Source organism: Choristoneura fumiferana, chromosome 9, assembly GCF_025370935.1.
Source record: "Choristoneura fumiferana chromosome 9, NRCan_CFum_1, whole genome shotgun sequence".
In the NCBI taxonomy this organism is placed as follows: Eukaryota; Metazoa; Arthropoda; class Insecta; order Lepidoptera; family Tortricidae; genus Choristoneura; species Choristoneura fumiferana.
The window spans coordinates 15,714,762-15,726,940 of NC_133480.1; the positions used below are offsets into that span (position 1 = coordinate 15,714,762).

General features: G+C 34.4%; 1 protein-coding gene across 4 annotated transcripts in view; it reads left to right on the forward strand.

Annotated features, from left to right (window-relative positions):
• The first annotated feature begins 7,241 nt into the window (after positions 1 to 7,241).
• The window catches only part of ct (homeobox protein, cut), a 185,857-nt gene continuing 180,919 nt past the window's right edge, over positions 7,242 to 12,179 (forward strand). For all 4 annotated transcript variants that reach the window (XM_074092587.1, XM_074092588.1, XM_074092592.1 and 1 more), the window contains exon 1: positions 7,242 to 7,584. The gene's annotated coding sequence lies outside the window, so the exon portion shown is untranslated. The remainder of the gene's footprint in view (positions 7,585 to 12,179) is intronic.

Genomic DNA, 12,179 nt, shown 5'->3' on the forward strand with positions numbered 1-12,179 from the left:
ATAAGTAGTTTTAGCAATTTAATGTTTTTTTTTATTAATTAGTCAAGTAAATATTTATTTTAGGAATTGTTAATGATAAATACATACCGATCTTTGAGGATTTCGTAAAGCGTATAATAGCGTAACCTACTTACCTACCTACTTAGTGGTAAATGGAGCGACTCGTTTGTTTTCTCATTTGTAATATTAGGTAAGTAGTAAGTTTGGATTTAGGATGAAGACATACTTATTTTAATATTGAAGATTGACACCCGTGGTACTAAGCCCCTGTAATTCAATAACTGTAAACCGGAATGAAAACAAAGAAAAACTGATGCAATAAAATTAAAAAATACAATTCAAACATAAAAAAACTCATTACTCAACCCTTCCAATGAATACGTTGACTCTACTAATTAATTTAGAGATTTTTCATAAATCATTGGAAATTAATAATGAATCGGCAACAGCCGTGTTAGATTCAAAATAAATATTCGAGAGGTATTTGCATAAGGAGGGATTTTAAGAACGCTTTTTAAAAAAACGTGCGAAAACAAGGATACGTACGACTTGGCCAAAATATTTAAAAAAATGTATTTTTATTTTAATTAGCTGTGGACACTTTATTCGAACTCTATAATTAAACGTGTTGGTTTTCATTATAAACTTGTGAAAATTTCTGTTCTAACTAAAAGTATTCGGTATATCTTTGATCATAATGCTAACTCCAAGAATAACCGTTCCTTGCTCTAATGACTAGCAAAAAAAAGACTATTAATCAGTAATTAGTAATTTTTATTATTATAAAAGCCGTGGTGGCCTAGTGGTTTGACCTATCGCCTCTCAAACAGAGGGTCGTGGGTTCAAACCCCGGCTCGCACCTCTAAGTTTTTCGAAATTCATGTGCGGAATTACATTTGAAATTTACCACGAGCTTTGCAGTGAAGGAAATACCGTGAGGAAACCTGCACAAACTGCGAAGCAATTCAATGGTGCGTGTGAAGTTCCCAATAGTAAATTCAAAGTTCATAGTAAATTTCAAATGTAATTTCGAAATACTCAGAGGTGCGATCCTCTGCTTGAGCGGCCATAGGTCATATTTTAGGCCATATTTTTACACTCGGACACCATGTCTTGAAATTATGTATGTAGATTAAATTTAGTATGTAGGTAGCTGGACGTCTGGAATAACACATAGACTACTTTTTATTAAGATAATCCCACGGGCTAGGGATAAAATCTTGAAATTTCAACCGCTGGATTTAGAGTGATGAAATTTTGTACAATTGTTCTTAACACAACGTCAATGAAAATCACGATATAAATTTTGGGATTTCCCCGGGAAATTTTGTAAGAGCCCGGAATTTCAATTGTAACTACCAGACGGAAAAATTGACGAGTGCGAAGCGGGTAAACTCTAGTTGTTTATAAAAGCATGTCCACATTAATCGAAACCTAACCCTTTTATCGCGCGGGAGACAGATCGGAAATCGGAACAGATGTTTTTAATATTTAAGAAAAAGTCGCCCCTCTAAGCCCCTCTCTGAGTGGTGTTTGGACGCCCTTCTTTATCCAGATAAAAAGTCATCGGTGTATTGCTTTGGTTTTCTTTTCATCATGGTATAGCGTCGATGATACTGCAATGCCGCGTAACCGACAAAAGTATCAAATTGTATGTATGTATGTATGTAAACTCTTTATTGCACATAAAAATAAAAATACAAATACATAGAGAGGAGAACAAAGGCGAGCTTATCCCTAAAAAGGGATCTCTTCCAGCTAACCTAGTTAGGAGAAAACATTTGGTTATATAGAGGATAAGCAGACAGTGAAAATTACGTGCGGTAAAGAGAATTGTATGATTTAAATTCGGATTTTCTTCCGCGTACCCTGATTTTAGAGAAGCTCGATGTTTCGGCACAGTTCGGGCAGTCGTCTCGTGATCATGGCGCATGCAACTGTGCCGAAATATCGAGCTTCTCTAAAATCAAGGTACGCGGAAAACCCGAATTTAAATCAAAATTAGTACCTAATGACCGCGATAGTCTAACATTGTGCTGAAAAGTGTCAAATTTGATATTTCGTGGTTGGTATTTAATTTTAACACTCCTGTGAAATTTTACATCTAGTCATAGGTGTACTGCCGTTTCGGCAAAATATTTTTCGCCAAATTTCACTTCCCAAAAAACTTACCGCAGTAGTTTCAGTTCCCAAACGAATCTTTAGCATATTTACATTTCGCCATTTATTCATTTGGTCAAATTATCATTTGGTACGACAAACGTTTATTGAGCAAATGTTTTATTTTGGCTAATATTGTATTCCAAAAAAATGTTTGTTCAAAATGACATTTCGCACAAACCAACCACAGAAACCAACTGCTACCAGAAAAGTAGGTTAGGTTAGGTTAGAACTGCGTCTTCCACAGAAACGAACTGCTATCAGAAAAGTAGATGAGGTTAGACTGCGTCCCCCACAGAAACGATCTGCTACCAGAAAAGTAGGTTAGGTTAGGTTAAAACTGCGTCCCCCACAAAAACGCACTGCTATCAGAAAAGTAGGTTAGGTTAGGTTAGAACTGCGCTCCCCACAGAAACGAACTACTCCCAGAAAAGTATGTCAAGTATGTCATGCGATATTTTGGAAAGAGTACGTTATGCCAAACGATACATTTTACCAAAATAATACTTGGTAATATGAAACATGACTAAGACAATAATTTGCCAAAAAAATATTAACTGTAAAATTGCGATAAGTTTTTTTGGCAAATGATTTTTTGCTAAATGATAATTTGAGTACTTAAAATATTTTGGGATGTGATACTTTCGGAAATGTTATACAGGGCATTAGCCATTGTGCACTGCCGTGTCATCGACGATACTCGTAGGTACCTACTATCGTTTTTTTGTAAGTTTAGTGTCCGAATGGGAATAAAAACAAAATCTACTATGAAAACAAATATAGTACAAACAGCACTTATCACGCTAAAACACACTCTTGCCTTGAAGAGCCCTAGATTGTATTGGATCAGTAAGATACTGGAATTATAAAAGTACATTGATAAAACGTTTATTTGCAACAAACATAACATAAACTACACAATACACATAACATAATCAAGATTACAGAAATTTGAAAAATTTGTCCAAACTTAAAAGTAAACATTTTATATTGTTTGTGTGTGCTGCAGCAGTGCAGTAAAGTCGTGTGTACATATTGTTGTAACTTTGCCCACATCGATCTTTTTGTGGTACCTATTAGATCTGATTTGAAGTATAACTATTGCAACAGTTACAATGTACTTACATAATTACAGATTTGGCCCAGATCGTTGTGAAACCAAAGAAAACTACGATTACACAGAGTTGCCCAGGCGCACGATCGCTATTCAAATATTAAAATTTGCCAACAGTATAGGGCAATTATGCAGTGGTGCAAGTGAGGAGCTGACTCGATTCGGCCACAGCTGCTGCAGCCATGACTGTCCGTCCATCTGTCTGCTCCTTTTTCATATGGTTCATCATCATCTTACGCCTCTACTGACGGTCCCGTCGGCGCGTACCGTTGCTTCTTAATAGCCTTCTCATATTAGCTCCAGTGTGTGACGTGTTTGCTGGTCGTTGGAATAGTGTATGTGCTTGTGTTGTATGTATATTGTGTTGCATTTTTGTTAGTTTTTTTCGACTATTCCATAAAAAATTAATGAAAATTAAAAATGTGGTTTGTTACAACTGTTCTTAATATCTAAGTTAATGTGTCTACTCCAATAATTATTCGTGATAGACTTTTATATTCTTTAAAAACCAACCAACTCCTTTTTTTTTCGTCGGTTAAGAAGTTCGCTATGCTCAGCTATTTCCACTAGGGCTGCAGGGCTACTACGAAATTCGAAAATCGAAGTTCGTATCGTACCGTCCCTCTCACTCTCGTATTAAATAATATAAGCGTCGGCGGGACGATACAATACGAACTTCGGTTTTCGAATTTCGTAGTAGCCCTGCTGTGCTTGTAATAACCTTGTATATAGCCAGAGCGTTTCTTCGCGTCTCTCGTGCCTTAGAGCCCTGCGTAATGACGTCACAGCGTAGCGTGCGCAGTAATCGGCTTTCGCACGACTCCCGCGCACCCATTATCCGCCTAATAGCTGCGACTTTCGCCGCGTCTGTTTTGCCCAAATTATTGTGATTAGAGCATAGAATGTTAATTTAGGATGTTGATTGTAGTTAAGATAGTATTTTGGTATTTTTTATCTATAACTCGCATAAAGATAAATACTAAAATACGTCGTCGATTGTCGTTGCGCGGGTTTAGTCTTGAAATGTCGACAAACTTTTAACCGAATATCAGTTAAAAGTCAACGTATCCTATTTTTTATATTTCATCGAATATTCACTACCCCAAATGATTAAAATGAGTATTTTAAAATCAATGATTTTTTATTATTTAATAGATAGCTAATTTGACAGAACTTCATTTCATATTTTATTATGTCATACTTTTTGAATCAAATTTAATTTTGTTGCGATCGCAGTTCTAGCCTAACCTACTTTTCTGGTAGCGATTTATTTTGTTGGGGTCGCAGTTCTAACATAACCTAACCTATTCATGTAATTGATAAAATAACTAGCAACCCTAAGAACGTAAAAAACATAATTAAGAATTTACTTATTAGGGCAACTCATAGCCTAGCAACTAAAATCTTTAAAAATAAAGATTAGCTAGGAATATCATTTAACTAATTGTAAAATTGTTATGAAATAAACAGTTATAAAAAAAATGTTTTATAATAATACGTCGAAAAAATAAACATCGATATTTATTTGTTCTGTTCAAGAATATGATGATGATAGATGTGACCTACTGTTCGACCATGACAATCAACAGTCGGATCTACAATTTGTTGTTCAAATATACTGTTATATACTTTGACTTGTGACGTTTGACGTAAAAATGCCCAAATAGATCCGACTCTGTTAATTGTCACGCGCGTGTGTTCTAATATTTTTTTTAATGTGGAATAGTCGATGAAGTAAAATTACTCCAAGAGAAAATATTAGTATTGAATATTCTACTAATTGTTTTCGATGAAATGAAATTCGATAAATAGTCTGTCGACATTTCAAGGGGCACCCATTATTTGCGATTTTTTTTATGGAGCGGAGATAGGACACTAAGAACCTATCGTCATCATTACCAGCCATAGGACGTCCACTGTTGGACAAAGGCCCCCATAGACCTCCAGTCGCTTCGGTTGGCAACGGCCTGCATCCACAGGCCACCGTGAACCCGCGAGTTTAACCAGGCCATCCGTCCATCTCGTTGGTGGTGGTCCTACGCTGCGCTTGCCGATCCGCGGTTTCTATTCAAGAAATTTTCAGCCCCAACGGCCATCTGTTCATTGCAGTGAAGCGCATCATGGTAGAGGTACCGTTAGGTACCAAAAAAAAACCGTGCGAAAAGCAAATATGTACCTACTGTTGTACTGTTATATAATATACTGTTCTTTTTCTTGACGTACAGTCACGAGCGTTAATTTGGGACCCAGTTAATACCGAATATCTGTCATTTTGTATGACAATTCAAAGGATTTTTTTACGAAATAGGTCCCGAATTAACGCTCGTGACCGTACTTGCTACTTGTACTATAGGTTGTACTATAGGTAGGTACATGTACCATCTTGTACTTGGTCATTCTATTTACATATGTATAGTCAACCAATTTCATTCCTAGACCACTACAGAACCTTGTCATAATGACATTTACGTCATTAGATAAGCGTTGTCATATATGAGAAATACATTTGTTTACTACCATTGTTTACTTCCATGGTGGCCCAGGAATCAAATACCATATATTTTAAGTCAATCCGACCACTTAAAATAGGCCAAAATGAACTTGCAACATTTGACCCTAAAAAAACAACTACAAACACGGTAATTTAAATAAGACCGTGTAAAAAACACCACATTTTCAGTCATCCCTAATATGTGTACAAAATAACTGATAATAATCCAGTATTCTTTGCTAAATTTCACTTAGAAACAAACCCTGAAACGCTTCTATACGAACCCGAGTAGCGTTAAACTAATTCACCGCTACTCGCCCTCGGAAAATGGAGAAAATGGGGAAAACAGACAGCTAGCGCCATCTGTTGTGGAGCGGCAGATAACTTAAGTATTTTCATGGGACGAGCCTGGGGTACTGAGTTACAGGCAATTCGTACAAAAATAATAAGAGTGTTGCATTTAATAAGTAACGACCTGTGAAAGTTTTATAAGTAAATTTGTAAATTAAATTGAAAAGAAAGTGTAAGTACCTAAGTATGTTAAAAAAACATAATTAACCTGTTGTAAATAAATATATTGATTTCATAAACATAAAAGATTATGAATAAAATAAAATACCTACTATAATGGTTTCTTTAACATCTAATAGTTATAATATAACATTCCGAATTCGTTAGGCATCAAAAACATTTTCGTAGTTTTTTTAAAGAAAAAAAACCACCAATGAACGCTAGAACGACACTTGAAAAAGTTTCGCAGGGTAAAAGAGCCTTTTGCGGGCACTATCCGAGATCCACGATCCCTAGTAACCGAATTTCGGCATCAGCGCGCGAAACAAAAACTGACCTACATTCGCGCCCCAGGGTTCACCCACCCCAGACGCTCCCTGCGTCTTACCCTTCGTGCACTTTCTATCATTTCAAGGTGAATTTCGGTGCATTTTTGCCACAAAAAAGTAATGTAAGTTTGTACTTACTTAGATTATTTTTGTAAGTGCATGAATAAATTATAAGGGGTAAATAATTAGGGGTCGTTTTTAGGTTACGATGAAGAGCGTTCTGTTTAATTGCTTTTGTTGTTTTTGTCAGATATTGATGTGTTGAAAAGTAAGCGAAACTTTTTGTTTCGGATGGTTATTTACAAGCCAAGTAGTTGTAAACACGATGCTGCATTGTAAATACTGTCGGTCCGAGTCGATCGCGCTGCAAAAAAAGTGCATCCTATTATCGACTAACAACAAAAGGACTTGTGCAGCGATACCTAAGTACACATCTCGATTCATCGTCTCGACTCGATCCGACGAACCGATGCCATTGGCGCGCCCCACTGTCGCCGCGGGGAGCGGGATGGTGATAGGGTTTCTCGTGTGGTTAGAGAAGGAGGTTGATAGTCATCTTAGCTACCGAGTGGCGTCCCACTGGGCGGGGCCGCGTCAAGGAGTGAGCCTCAGATGCGCGCAGTTGGAGGGGCTTCGCTCGGCCGAAGGATCGCACTGCAGTCGTGCCCCGCGCCGACATCGAGCGCCCGCATCCGTCGCGCTCGCGTCTTACGTAACAACTAATCGGATCGAACCTTCCGATTAATCAATCGTGATCGTCAATCAATCACTGTGTTTAAAAATAATAATAAGTGAACTCTGTGTACTTTGTGTTGTTTTTTTTTTGGGCGTACCTGAACAGTGTTTTGAATCAGATCCCATATGACTTTGTGAACGTTTTGGACTTTGAAAAATCTGTGATTTACTGACATGTAACATGGTGATATGTGGACACACGGTGATATTTTCTTTGTGATAACAACTCCTGTCGTGATACAGATGTAAGTGTTATTTTGATTTGTCAGTGATGTCCTGTGCAGTGCAAAAAAGTCTGTGATTTGCAATTAATATTTGAGTCATAATAAGATAATAATATGAAATTAATTTAAATATTGACTAACTATCAAATTCTGCTAAGTCTTTGATGTACTGAGTACAAATAGTATGATTAGTTCTACTGAGCAGCTATACATTTTAATATTATAGGTGTCTTATAAGAAACATATATGTATACCTACTTAATTGGACTTGTGAAAAATCTTATTGGAATTGACAAGAAAACTACTAAGTATTTAAAAATAAAATTTTATTTTGTGGTTTAAACGGAACTACACTGTTGTCTACGAAAACAAGACAACCACTATTATTGAGATCAAAGTACCTACCTAGGACAAATATGTTACACTCATGTAAATAAACAAATCATTACAATCAATGAATTTCGCAAAACTAGTACGGACTTTGAATAAACAATTAATAAACGTTTGCATCATTACCTTAAAATTGTGAAATGACATTTCTGTTCACCATTAGGTACACTAAATAAATGACCTAAATATTTAGCTACATTTAAGCGTAAAAAACAAAAAAAGAACTCAAAAAGTAAAATAAGGTAATAAGCTGTCACAACAAAAGATTAAATAAATTGAAAAAAAAAGTAAATAAATATCTCTTCATCGCATACCTACTCGCACGGCGCGCGGCGGCCGCCGATACACCCCGTTCGGACGAACTGATTGATTTGTGTCAATCCGGCAATTACCGGTACGTTTACCCTAATTCCGTGCATTTCTGGTATACCACATGCACTCAAGTAGGTGCCAGTCGTTCATAATTACAATCACACTTTCGCAACTGAAATGCGAAATAGCGTGAATTGTTTCAATTGCAATGTGATTAAATGATGATCAGTTACATTGTACCTAAGTGGTAAATGTTACCGATTTTAAAGAGAAAAAATCGCCAGTTTTTGTGACTTACAAAAAAATTAGTCTTATTAGAATAGTTCATGTTTTTTTTTTTTGTTTTTGACTGTCATATCTACTTTTAATGTAAAGTGTAGTGACAAAATAATTAAGAAATATACTTGATAAAAGTTATGCGGCTACTTTCGTAATTTGTATGTATGTATGTAAAACCTGTAGGTTTTAAATATTCGTGAGTTAATTAACGAAACTAAATTTATCAAAAAGTTTTCAAAATAATAATACTAATTAGACATCTAAATTTAGAGATGTGCGAATTAAAAGAGGAAAAATGTTGATATTTAATTATATTGATTGTAAAAACTCTGATTATTGCTTAAATCCATTGACGAAGATTTCATACAAATTGGTTTCATAGAAAGTACCTAGTAGGTATAATACCAATAGTTTCAGTTCAATCATTAATATGGGTAAGTATGCAAATGTATATAAACAATACTTTTAAATAAACAATTTCAAAAAGTTTCTAGAAAAATAAGAAAATAAAGGAAATGTTGATGTGTCAGTAGTAAAGTTTTTTCAATACATACAGCTCCGGAGAATAGTGAAAGAAATCGCTGCTTTAATTGTTATTTTTAATTAACACCGATGTTATATATCACAGTCTGTTTAAAGTCTGCAACTGTCACATAAATACTTACATGAATGATTATAAAAAAATCTTTATTTTTTCCAAAATATAATTTTTATAAGTGTCACAAAAACAATACGATTTGTTTCTACGACGTATACCTTTTACTGTTTGTTTCACTTAAACCGTGTTAGTGCGATGGGTATATCACAGATGGCGCTAGGGGAGTCTCTTGACCCCAACTTTGGTAACTAACAAACTTCGCCTGCCTGTTTTGAGAAAATTAGAACAACTGCAGAGTTTTGTTTGTTTTTGTATTATGATGTTTACAAGATAAGTGTCTCTTAGAACAAGGGAAATGACTTTCAGATTCTATTCTTAGTTATTTAATACCTATATTATTAAGATCGTTATCTATATTTTTTTACAAAAAAAAAATCTTCTGAAATGATATGTGATAAAGTCATGGCAGTCATACCTTATCTGCTATTAATTGCTGACATTAATGGGTTCGAATCCCATATATACTTTTCTGTTTTTAGTAAATCAACCATTATTCATTATTGATAAGCATTATAAAATAGCTATAATATTCTTAGATATAGATTAGATGTTTATTATTTGTCCAGTTTAATCCCTAATGGATTCTGCTTCTATCCAATTTCGAAAAATATTTCATTTCGATATATGGCATATTTCTCAAAGGTATAATAAAAATGTACAAATTAGTTGCATTGATTAAATTAAATGCAAAAATATTTTCGACGATATTTTCGATGCAAGAAAATACTTAGTGCTTTCGCAAATGATATTATGAACAGAAAATGTAGTATTAATAATAGTAAGTACTTTAGGTATTAGAATAGTTTTAGTTACAAAATTTGGGAATATAATTTTGAGTGAATTGTCCAGTAGAGGTCAACTTTTTTCCACCACAGCAAATAACAATTTATTTATATATGTATACTTAGGTGTATATATATATTTTGTTCCGTACAAGCTTACAAAATTTGATTTATATTGATTGAGCGATTTCAGCATATCAGATGCAATGTTGGCTTTTAATAAAAGCTACACGGGTTCGATTCTCTACACGCACCAAAATGATGTGTGTCATGCATGGTCACGTTTGTATGTTTGTGTTTTACTGTTACTAAGCTAAAACACGAGGCTTAGTAATTGTCGCTGTTTAATGTAGGTACCTACTTTTTATGAATGTAGGTATAATGGGTATGAATTTAAATTTAAGTTTAGATAACTATAAGTTAACTTGCATATTATTTTGCATTTTTGGAAGTAAGATTAGTCATACTTAAGGGTATCAACCAAATTAACTCCATAGTTAAGTTTACCTGACGAACTTACTTATTGATGTTATTTGTAAAGATAGTTAATTAAATTGACCCATTTGTTCACAGCATTTTATAATTTTTAATTGAATATTTTTTTGCTGACACTATTTATTTATAACACTGGTAGTCAGAATTTTAAACATGTACCAAATTTTAAGTCAATTCAATCTACAAGTGGATCAAATTTAACTTATAAATTTTGAACCGAATAAGGAAACTTACAAAATGAAATTAGTTTTATAAGTTTAAATAAAAAATCGTAAGTCGTGAGTATGAATACAAATAATACAATTATTAGTAACCACTATCTGATAAAATGGTAAACTTTGTATGGCCTATGTCCAACAGTGGCCGTTATACGGCTGATATGATGGTGATGATGATACTTTGTATGTATGTTTGTAAGTAGGGGCTAAATTCTGGATCTGCAGAACCGATTTTAAGAACTTTCACTTGAAATAATTCTAATATAAAGGCTTGATTTCATCCCAAGAGACTGGAAGGTTCCTGGATGCAGACAAATTTCAAATATAATTTTGCGCATAAATTCCGAAGAACTAACGAGGTGCGAGCCCGGGCTCGAACCCGCTACCGTCTACTTGAAAGCCATAGGTCAAACCACTAGGCTGCTACGACAATTCGCACCAATTTTCGGATTAATACATATTTCAATGTCTACAAAAGGAGTTCGTAAAATTGGTTGATATTGTTAATAGTCATAACTGACTTAGAATTTACTTAGAACTACTTAGAATTTGATCACGATGGCAAACAACGGCAATTCACAATCGAATGCTATAGCACTTTGAACATTGTTTTATTAACTTTTTTATTTATTAAACTCATTATTAAATAAGTGAAACGGACTAGTTTATAGCTAGACGTGACAAAAAAAGAATGAATTAGGTTTTTATTCACGCAGTCTAGCTCTAATCATTCTTGTGACTTCTTTAAATGTCTAAGTTCATTGTCTGGAGTTCGGTCGTTTAATTTCTTTTTTTTTATCAAATAACTATAAACGAGCATGCCGGTCACCTGATGGTAAGTAATCACCGCCGCTCATAGACACCTACAGCGTTATTTTATCAGGAATTCTTTTTTACTTAGAATCCGTTTAAAAATCAGAAAAGTAAAATTGTGAAAGTACTATTTACGGCAAGGAACTAGTAAATTACTTAATAAATAAAACAGTTGATATTAAATTAAACTAATTTTTGTTTTGGAACCTAGGTAACTGTTTTCTCGTAAGTTAACTTTTAAACATACGTAATTCTACAGACCATGTCAAAAATTTCCCGTTTTACGATTTTGGAAATTATCTCAAAAGGCTTAAAGTTTTCATTTCGTTGAAAAATTTGTGCTATACATAGTACAGTCGAATAAACTAATGTACCAGGGTGGAACCTTTTAACAATCAATTTCACTACGATTTCCTTGTCAAAAGTATGGGGTGACAACATGACATTAGTAGTAGGTAGGTACACAGGTTCCACCCTGGTACATGAACATAACAGGATATAGTTTGTTCCAGGATTGATTTGTACTTAATAAAGTATGCGAGGACTTACGAGGATGAAGAGGAAAACGTGGTAGATGTATTGATAGCAAACGCAATAGAGTACAATATTTTTGACAGGTGTTTCGTACACTTTATAAATACACAGCTTATAATTTTAGTATTGTTGACA